The following is an 11,001-nucleotide window of genomic DNA, read 5'->3' on the forward strand; positions in this document are numbered from 1 at the left end:
CTCTGTGTCGATACAAACTATCAACCCTTCTATTACCAAGAGCTGAGCATAATACCTATCAGTGCCACTCAGGGACAGAATCCATTGTCAGTAGATAGGACAAATCCTACTTTTACGCCATCTCTCTGGAATTGTGCTGCTAACCAAAGGCCGTACGTCTCCGGGGGTTGGAATCCACTGGCAGCTCCACAGGAGAAGATGGGTCACCCCCTCCCACACGGTGCACAGGCCCTGAGAACCCGTTTTCAGGGTCATAGTGTCAGCTACAGGTTGGTTCTGACTCGATGGCGATGAGTTCAAGTTCTTTTCATTTCTTTTTCAGCCTCTGAGAAATATCCACCAGGACTGTAATGTAAAATGAGACAGTGTGGAATATCGTGAAATTTCGTCAGTGCTTCGTATTTGAGGAGCCCCAGTGGCACGGTGGTTGAAGTGCTCATCTGCAAGCCAAAAGGTCTGAAGTTCAAGTCCGCCAGCTGTTTTGTGTGAAAAACATGTCGCTGTCTACTTCCATGAAGATGTATGACCTTGGAGGCCCAGTGGGACGATCTACCCTGTCCTGCAGGGTCTCTGTGACGTGGAGTTGCTTGACACTGGTGGGTTCATAGCATTTGGTGTTAGGACATGGGATTCAATGGGAATCTAAGTTCTAGGTGAGACTGGGCTGGTAGAAACCCTGTGGGAGTTCTAGGGCAGGCTGGCAGGGGACTACTGAGTGGAGAAAGACCTCACCCAGTCTCGAGTGGGACCTGGGTGAGGAAGCCAAGGAAGACTGGGTTTAGGAATAGGTCCAACCAAAGGCCTAAAGCTCCCAGGTTCAGAGCCAGCTAAGCCAAGAGGGGCGAGGAAGGCGCAGCTGACACATTGATCAAGAAAACAACAAGGATAAATCTTGATGTGGCCCAAGATCTCAGCTTACTCAAACACACCTTGTAATTTCTCGACAGAAAAGATTGTAAAAGCAAATGAAACATATGCAGAAGAGAATCCCAGAATCTGAGCATCAGAATAAAAAGATAGAGTCAGATCAAATACTGGTTGGAAAAAGAACCCGGATACATGAAGGTACAGAGGAAAGAAAGCAAGAGTAAGGTAGAGGGAGCAAAACACAAGCTACAGCTAAGGGAGGTAGGACCAGGGAAGACGGAGGAGAGAATTCAGAGACGCAGATGACCACCGTGCAGGAAGGGAGCAGTGCACATAACAGTTGTCAGTCCTGCTCACTAGGGACAGTAACCCACAGAGAAGAAGGGGCCACTGGAACGGTCACTGGAGATGCTGGACTCTGGGCAGCTCCACGCCTTGCAATGAGTTGGAGCAGGAGCCAGGCAATGAGCTGTATCTATCTAGGAGTGCACGGAAGACAATTACAGGGGAGACCATCCGCAGAATGCCTTCGGGGGTTAGAATTCAGAGTCAGAGGGAAAAACAAAGCATGGACACAATTTCAATATTTTTTTAATTTATTATTGTGTGTGTGTGTGTGTGTGTGTGTATACCGTCAAATCAGATTTTGCTGGTATAGGAGGAGATTGCCCCTCCTTCCTTCTCCAGTAGAGCATCTGGTGGATTCAAACTGCATATCTCTGGAATTGCAATGCAGCTTCTTGCCACTAGGCCACCAGAACTCTCTTAATTTATTTTTGCATAAAACGTCCCTAATACGAAAGATATTGGGGGTTGAGGGACAACATCATGATATATGGATAAAAGCTTGAAACTGTTAATTATTTGGTCTTGCTTGGATCCAAGAACAAAACAAAGGGAAGCACTTGCATGTTTAAAATCAGGAAAAGTGTGTGTTAGCCTTTATCTTTTCATCATATCTCTTCCATCTATATGCTGAGCACCATTCAAGAAGATGTAACCTATGAAGAATGTGGCATCAGGATTGGAGGAAGACTCATCAACAACCTGTGGTATACAGGTGACACAACCTTGCTTGTTGAAAGTGAAGAAGACTTGAAGCAGTTACTGAGGACCTAAGACCAGAGCCTTCACTACGGCTTACATCACAACATCAAGAAAACAAAAATCCTCACCACGGAACCAGTAGACAAAATCATGATAGATGAAGAAGACGGAAGCTGTCAATGATTCCATTGTGCTCAGATCCACAATCAACACCCTTGGAACCAGCAGTGAAGAAGCCAAAAGACATGTTGCTCTGGGGAAATCTATCAAGGACACCTCCAAAGCTAAAGAGCACTGATGTCCATTTAAAGACTAAGGTGTGCCTGATCCAAGTCTTGGCACTTTCCATTACTTCTTATGCATCTGAGTAAGAATGGCAACGGATAAGAATGACACAGAACTGATGCCTTTGAATTGTGTTGTTGGAGAAGAGCCCTGATATCTTACCGATTGCCAAAAGAACAAGCAAGTCTCTCTTGGAGGAAGTGCAACAAGAGTGCTTCTTAGATGCCTTTGCTGTTGTTAGGTGCCATGGAGTAGGAATCACAGCAACCCTGTGAACAACATATCTGACCTTGTCCTAGCCTGTGTCATCATCACAATCTCTGACACACTCAAGCCCATTGCTGCAGTCACTGTGTCAATCCATCTGGTTGAGGGCCTTCCTCTCTTTCTCTGACCCTCCACCTTTCCAAGCTTTAGGTCCCTCTCCAAGGAATAGCCTCTCCTAGCAACATGCCAAAAATATGTGAGACAAAGCTTTATCATCTTTGCCTCCAACGAGCACTCTGGCTGCACTTTCTCTAAGAAAGTTTGTTCTTCTGGCTGTCAACGGGATGGCCAGGACTCTTCTCTAACACCACAGTTCAAAGGCATCAATTCTTATTCACTGTCAAGCTCTCAAATGCATAACAAGTCATCAGAAAGGCCATAGCTTGAATCATATGCACCTTTGTTCTCAAACTGAAATCATTGCACCTCAATAATTTGGAGAGGTCCCTGACTACAGACTTTCCCAGTGCAATATGTCTCCTGATTTCCTGACTGCTGGTACAGAGGGTGTTGACTGGGGATCCAAGTAAGATGAAGTTGTTTACAGTTTTAATCTTTTCTCCATATATTATGATGTTGCCTATCAGTGCAATGGTGAGAATTTGTGTTTTCTTAATGTTAAGATGCAACTCATATTGAAGGCTCTATTCTCTGATTTTCTGCAACAAGTGCTTCAAGTTCTCACTTCCAGCAAGAAAGGTTGTGTCATCTGCATAACACAGGTTATTGATGAGTCTTCCTCTAATCTTGATGCCACATTCTTCTTCATAGAGTCCAGCTTCTCAAATAATTTGCTCAGCGTACAGATTAACTAGATATGGAGACAGAATAAAAACCTGACGCACTCCCTTCTCAATTTTAAACCATGTAGTGTTTCCCCGCTCTGTTCACACAACAGCTTCCTGGTCCCAGGTATAGGTTTCACATGAGCAGAGTTAAGTGCTCTGGGATTCCCATTCTTCTCAATGTTAGCCATAACTTGTTACGATCCACACAGTCAAATGTCTTTGCAGTGTCAATAAAGCACAAATAAAAATTCTTCTGGTACTCTTGTTTTAAATCATTTTTTAATTAATTTTCATGAAAATTTACAGAGACTTTGGATTTCCGTTCATTCATTGTTGCACTTTTCTCACTGCCCACCCCTCCCCGCCCCCGTGTACACTCTTCCCTTTGAAAAGTAAGATTCTTTCATTGTTTTACAATCCATTCCCCCAGGTCCACTCCACTATGCAGCCTTTATTCTGGACTCCTGTCATGACAATAATACCTAATCACATATCCCTTTTGACCAGTTTTCTCCCTCATCTGTTTCAATGCAGTATACATTATTTATCCCATCTTTCTCAGTCTCCCCTCAACCCCGAGGTCAGTCCTGTTTTACAACAGTGGCACCATGCAGTATTTGTCCTTTTGTGACTGATATATTTCACTCAGAATAATGTCCTCCAGGCTCACCCATTTTGAATAATATTGCATGAGTTCCTTGTTTTGTAGTGCAGTGTAGTATTCCATTGCGTGAATATACCACAGCTTCTCTATCCATTTGTTTGTTGATGGGCACTTAGGTTGTTTTCAACTCCTTGCTATCGTGAACAAAGCCACGATAAACATGGGTGTGCATATATCTGCTTGGGTGGCAGTTATGGTCTCTTTGGGGTATATTCCCAGTAGTGGAATTGCTGGGTCAAATAGTATCTCTAGTTGCAACTTTTTGAGAAAGCACCACACCGCCTTCCCCAGTGGTTGCACCATTTTACACTTCCACCAACAGTGAATAAGGGTTCCAGTTTCTCCACAACCTCACCAGCATTGGTGTTTGCTGTTTTGTTAAATTTTGCTGTTTTTACTGGAGTAAGATGGTATCTCACAGTTGTTTTGATTTGCATCTCTCTCAGAGCTAGGGATTTTGAACATTTCTTCATGTGCTTGTTGGCCATCTGAATGTCTTCTATGGTGAAGTGTCTGTTCATATCCTGCGCCCATTTTTCAACTGAATTATTTACCTTTATCTGTTGTGGTGCTCAAGTATTTTATAATTTCTAGATATAAGTCCCTTATCTGACATGTCATTACCAAATATTTTTTTCCCAGTCTGTGGCTTCCCTTTTTACCCTGTTGGAGAAGTTTTTGGATGTGCATAGGGATTTGATTCTTAGAAGGTCCCATTCATCTATTTTCTCTTCTCCTGGTTGTAGATTTTAGAATACTTGGAAGACTGTTTATATTGTGGATTTCTTCTGGTATTCTTTACTTTCATCCAGGAAAGTAGAGTAAACCTTAGATGACAGGATGGTAAATTTTCTCACTCATTTTTGGCGCCTTTTCAGTTCAGGTCAATCTTTGATAAAAGGTATCGCGCTGGAATGGTTACAGGGTCAGGGAAAGGGGAGGCCCCTCCAGGAGGTAGGCTGGCACAGGGACCCTAACTATGGGCTTGAGTGTCATAAGGGTGGTGCAGGACAGGCCAAGGTCCAGGTCTGTTGTTTGTAGGGTCAGTAAAAGTGGTAGTCGATTCAACTGTACCTAACAACAATTTGAAAAGTGAGAAGATATATAATCAAGAAGCTTTAAAAAACCCAAAAACAGACCAAATCGGACAGCTGACCAAAGGAAATCATTAAGACATATCGTAATTAAATTCTCCATAACCAGACATAAAGAATAATACTAAAAGCAAAACTGAATGTTGTTGTAGTTAGATGCCCTCAAGTCGGTTGTGACTCACCATGAGCCAAGGACAAAGATCAAAGCCTTTCTTGACCCTGCCCCTCTTCACGATCTCTGCTATGTTCTGACCATTGCTGTAGTCACTGTGTCAGCGCATGTCCTTGGACGTCTTCACTAACCGTCTACTGTCCCACGTACGAGGTGCAGCCCGTTCTGACAACATGCTCAAAGCAGGTGAGATGAAGTTCCAGCAGCTATGTCTCTGTGGAGCACCCTGGGCACGCTTCTTCCAACACAGATGTGTTTGTTCTTGTGACAGTCCATGGCACATGCATTCCTAATAACAACACCACAGTTCAAAGGCACCGATTCTTCTTTGTTCTTCCTTATCCATTGCCAAGTTCACATGCATATGAAGCAGTGTTAACTTGGGGTGAGCACAACTTAGTCTTTAAACTGACATCCTTTCTCTTGAAAGATTTATAAAGAGGTTGTTGTGACCCTTTATTGTTCCACCTGGAAGAAATGACAAAGAAAGGTGCACAACACTAAAGACAAGACAAGACTGCAGCCCTGAGGAGACAAGACTGCAGCCTCGAGGAGATGTCGCTTTATTTTTATACCTTTTAGAAACAAAGAAATAGTTCACAGAGTAATGGAAACTTAAAGGATTGCACCATAGAGCCCAACTGGATCAGGATCTGAGTTCCCAGGAATCAGGACAATGGGCTTTTGACAAAGAAGCAACAAAAATGAACAACATATTGTGTACAATCTACTTCTGATTAAAATTTGCTATAACTAATAAAACTGCAATTGTCGTGCAACTTGCCAAGAACAAAGGAGTATTCATTTATCGGGAAGAGTTACTTTTCTTGGGCTAAGGTGCAGGACCCCAAGTCTCTTCCCCCACTCTATCCATTAGACCTTTCGATAGGTGTCTGGAGGACCTCTGTGTGCAGACTGTTCTCCCAAGATGGCTATGCTTTGGCTCCATCAGATGTCTTTGACAGCAGATTTGCCAAATACAACCTGTCTTCTAATTTCTTAACTGCTGCTATTCTGTGGCTGATTGTGGACCCACGTAAAAGAAAATCCTTCCACTACTTGGAATATTCGATGCACAAAATGAGAACTGAGGTACAAACGGAGACTTGTACACCAATGTTCATTGCAGCATTATTCACCATCACAAGAACATGGAAACAGCCCAGATGTTGGACCACAATCAAATGGACTGAGAAATTGTGGTGCCTTCACAATGGAATACTACACACACACAGGAGCAATGATTTCGTGAATTATTACCTAACTTGGGAGAAACTGGAGAGCATTGTGCTGAGTGAACTAACTCAGTCTCACAAGAATAAATATTGTATAAAACCATTATTGTAGAATGAGGATAAGGATCCAAGCTCGGGGGGGAAGGGCGGTGGGAGGTTGGAAACAGAGGGATGCGGATGTGCAGGGGGATTAAACATGGAGTCGTACAATTTGATGGGTTGGGGGTGAGGGAAATTGGAAGAATCTGTTCTGGAAAAGAATGTATTCGAATTTTGTAAATAAACTAGTATAATAAAAAGAAAATCCATGAAAATGTCCATCTTTTTCTCCATGTGTCGTGATGCTGTCGCATGCTGCAGTTGCAAAGGATTCTGTTTTCTTCACACTGAAGTGTAATCTGCACCGAAGGCTGGAATCTTTGAGCTTCGTAAATAAGTGCTTCACGTTCTCTTCACTGTCTGCTAGCAAGTTTATATAATCTGCATGATGCAGGTTACCGATGAGTTTTCCTCCAATCCTAATGCCACACTCTTTTCCATAGAATCCAGTTTCTCACATTATTTGAATATAAAATGTTGTTGTTGTTGTTAGGTACCATCAAGTCAACAACTCATAGTGACCCTACAAACAAGAGATTTGAACCCTGACTTTATCCTGTGTCATCCTCACAATCTCTGACACACTCACGCCCACTGCTGCAGTCACTGTCTCTCTCCAAGGAATATCCTCTCTTAATAGCATGCCCAAAATATGTGAAACTTCATCATCTTTGCCTCCAAGAAGACCTGTGGCTGCACCTGCTCCAAGACATGTTTGCTCTTTTGACAGTCCATGGAATATTCATATTCAATACTCTTCTCCAACATCACAGTTCAAAGGCATCAATTCTTCTTCTACCATCTCTGTCAATTTTCCAGTTCTCAGATGGATAGCAAGTAATTGAAAAGACCATAATCTGATTCAAGTGCACCTTAGTCTTCAAACTGACATCACTGTTCTTCAGTAATTTGGAGAAGTCCCTGCCTGCAGATTTTGCCAGTGCCCTACCTCTCCTAATCTCCGTACTTGCCAGTACCAACCATATGGATTGTGAATGCAAGGAAGATGAAGTCGTTGGCAGTTTCTTTTTTCCATTTATCATGTTTCCTATTGGTCCAGTAGTGCGGATTTTTAGGTTTTTTTACATTGAGGTGTAATCCACATTGAAGGCAGCAGTGTTTAACTTTTTTAGCAAGTGCGTCAAGTTCTCCTCACTTTCAGCAAACAAGGTTGTGTCACCTGCCTAACAAAGGTTATTGATGAATCTTCCTGTAATCCTGATGCCACATTGCTCTTCACAGAGTTCAGATTCTCAAATAATTTGCTCAGCGTACAGATTAACCAGGTATGAAGGGAGACTACAACCCTGATTCATTCCTTTCTTTTCTGGATCATGTAGCGTTACTTACTCTGTTTGCACAATATCTTCTTGATCTAGGTATAGGTTTTGCATGAGCACAAGTGCTCTGGGATTCCCATTTTTTTTATTCCCATTCTTTTCAATGTCAGCTGCAACTTGTTATGATTCACACACTCAAATGCTTTTACATAATCAATAAAGCACAGTTAGGCATTCTTCTTGTGTTCTTTACTTTCAGCCATGATCCATTTGCCATCAACAATGATAGTCCTGGTCCCTTGGCTTCTTCTAAATACTGCTTGAGCTTCTGACAGTTCTCTATCTATGAAATGTTCTGGCCATTTTTTAATAATCTTACATGTATTTTGCTTGCATGTGACAGTAATGATATTGTTTGATTATTTCCACATTCTGTTAGATCACCTCTCTTGGAAATGGGAATTAAATATAGATCTCTTCCAGTCACTCAGCCAGGCACTGTCCTCCAATTTTCCTGTCAGATAGCCACACAAGAGCAGAAGACATTTTGTTATATTCCTGAAATGTTGTTGTTATACGCCGTTGAGCCGCTTGCAACTCATAGCGACCCTGTGTACAACAGCCCTAAATGCTGCTCTGTCTTGTGCCAATCTCACTGTCTCCAACACACCCATCCAGATTACTCCAGTCACTGAATCAATCCAGAGGGTTTTCCCCTCCTGCACTATTCCTCCACCCTCCCAAGCATGACGTACCTCTCTAAGGACCAGTCCCTCCATGCAACATGTCCGAAGTATGTCAGATGAAGCCTCAGAATCCTTGCCTCCAAAGAGCAGCCCAGTTTCACCCTCTCCAGGATAAACCTGTTTGTTTTCCTAGCAGTCCATGGTATATTCAATACTCTCCAGCACCACAGCTCAAAGGCATCAATTCTCCTTCTATCCTCCCTGGTCATTGTCCAACTCTCTGATGCATAACAAGTGAGTGCAAAGACCATGGCCTGTGTCAGGCACACCTTAGTCTCCAGAGAGACACCATTGCTCTTCAGCACTTTGGAGAGGTCTCTGACAGCAGACTTTCCCATCGCAATACATCTTTTAATTTCCTGGCTGCTGGTGCCAAGAGTGTTGACTGTGGTCCTTCTAAAGGCAGTAACGTGGTTCTGTGGTCAAGTGCTCAGCTTCTGCAATTCGCAGCCACTCCGTGAGGGGCAGACAAGGCAATCTGCTTCCAGGAAGATCACAGCTTTGGAAACCCCACGGGGCAGCTCCAGTCTGTCCACTGTTGTTAGGTCCGTGGATTCACAACCCTACATGCAGCAGGGTGAGCCACTGCCCCTCTGTGGACGTTCCCCCGGTTCTCACTGTCCAAGCTCACGGCTGCAGCCACTGCATCAAGTCATCTTCCGGAAGTCTTCCTCTTTTTTTGCTGACTCCACTCCCATGTGATTTACTGACTCTGAAAACTGGCTGGAGATCAGCTGTGAGTTGGTTCCAACTTAATGGTATACAACCACAACCCAAGGGGGTTACAACCTCACGGCACACAGCGTACATCCAGAGTGTGTCCGCCACCCTGGACACGGCACTGAACAGGAATGAGCACCCACTGCAGACACAAACAAGGTCTTTGGTTAAAACAGAGACGCTGAGCAAACATTACCTGCCGTTTTTCACTGTGTTGAGTAGCTTCCTTCCCCTCACAAACGGGGCTCCTGGTGGGGGTGACAGTGGATGGTCCCAAAAGGAAGCCTCTGGCCTTCACCCCTGGACAGACTTTGTACTGGACCCCAGGGAGCAGAAGAGCTCGGTCCACGGACCACGGTGCCCTCTGTGCAGCCGTCCATGAGGCCGAGAGCTGAACCCCACTGTCCGCTCATTTGATGAACGAATGTGGACTCTTCTCAGGGCCCCCTCTCGTTTCTTTTAGAGCTTACTGCACAGAAGTGCTGCTTCTGGAAGAAGTGGAATGTTCTCAGCCTCAAGGAAGAGAGACCTGGCAGGGCCTGGGCGCCCTGGAGCCGCAGCTGAGGCGCTCAGGCCGAGGGTAACGGGCAGGGGCAGGCCTCTCCACTCAGCCCACCCGAAGGGAGGCTGTCCTGAGGGAAGGCTGGCCGCCTGCGTGTTCCCTCAGCTGAACTGTAACCTGCTCCTTTCCTAACAAACCCACAATGGTGAGCGCTGTCTGTGAGTTATATGTGGTCCTTGCAATGAGTTATTAAATCCAGGAGAAGCAGCCGGCGAAGGAGCATCGGTGTCAGAATGACTAGAACACGTTTCCCTCGTGTCGCGTGGGGCGTGTCTGATCTCAGGGACCAGCCTTTTGCTGCTGATGGAGATGTTTATCCCCATGGTGGGTTGGAAAAAGGTCAGATGCTGATGCTGGGACTTCGAGAGGCCAGGGCCACTCGGGCTTGTCCTCAGTCAGATGTTCTGAGCTGGGAACACAAACGAACTGTGTGTTTTGATCACGCTGCTTTCTCACCAAGAGTGTGTCGGTTCAAAGAACAAAAGTAACACTGGCAGTATCCACCCACTGGCCGAATGATGACCCAGGCTCTGCATGATGCCAGGTGCTGCACGTAGTTGAACTAGACGGCCTCGCGTATTCAGAGTTCAGTCAAGTTGTGGAATCAGACATCGCAATTAATAATAATATTTTTTAAAGTGATATGTAATATTTTTCTTTGTTTTTAAATTTTTAATTCCAATTACAAATAATTGCAAATACAAAAAAAAAGTTTAAAGTAGGAGCTAGAACACTTTTTTCTGGAAATACTCTGGGAGTTAATGTTTTCAGCTGGTCTCTCTCACAACGACTCAGCTGTTGTACAAGTTTGTTGTTGTTATAGGCCATTGAGTTGCCTATGACTTATACCTGTGAATAATAGCCCTGACCTTTGCCCTACCCTGGACCAACCTCAGCACCTCTGACACACATGACCCCATTGCCACAGTCACTGAGTGAAGTGATCTCCTTGCTCTCCTGCGCTGTCCCTCCACTCTTCCAAGCGTGATGTCCTTCCCCAAAGACTGGACCCTCTTGTCCACATGCCCAAACTATATGAAACGGCTCTTCAAAATCCTTGCCCTCTGAGGATGTGGAGAAACTGGAACTCTTATTCACTGTTGGTGGGAATGTAAGATGGTGCAACCATTGTGGAAGGCGGTGTGGCGCTTTCTCAAAAAATTGCAAATAGAGAT

Source organism: Elephantulus edwardii, unplaced genomic scaffold, assembly GCF_000299155.1.
Source record: "Elephantulus edwardii isolate Elephantulus edwardi_28Jun2011 unplaced genomic scaffold, EleEdw1.0 scaffold00002, whole genome shotgun sequence".
Classification (NCBI taxonomy): Eukaryota; Metazoa; Chordata; class Mammalia; order Macroscelidea; family Macroscelididae; genus Elephantulus; species Elephantulus edwardii.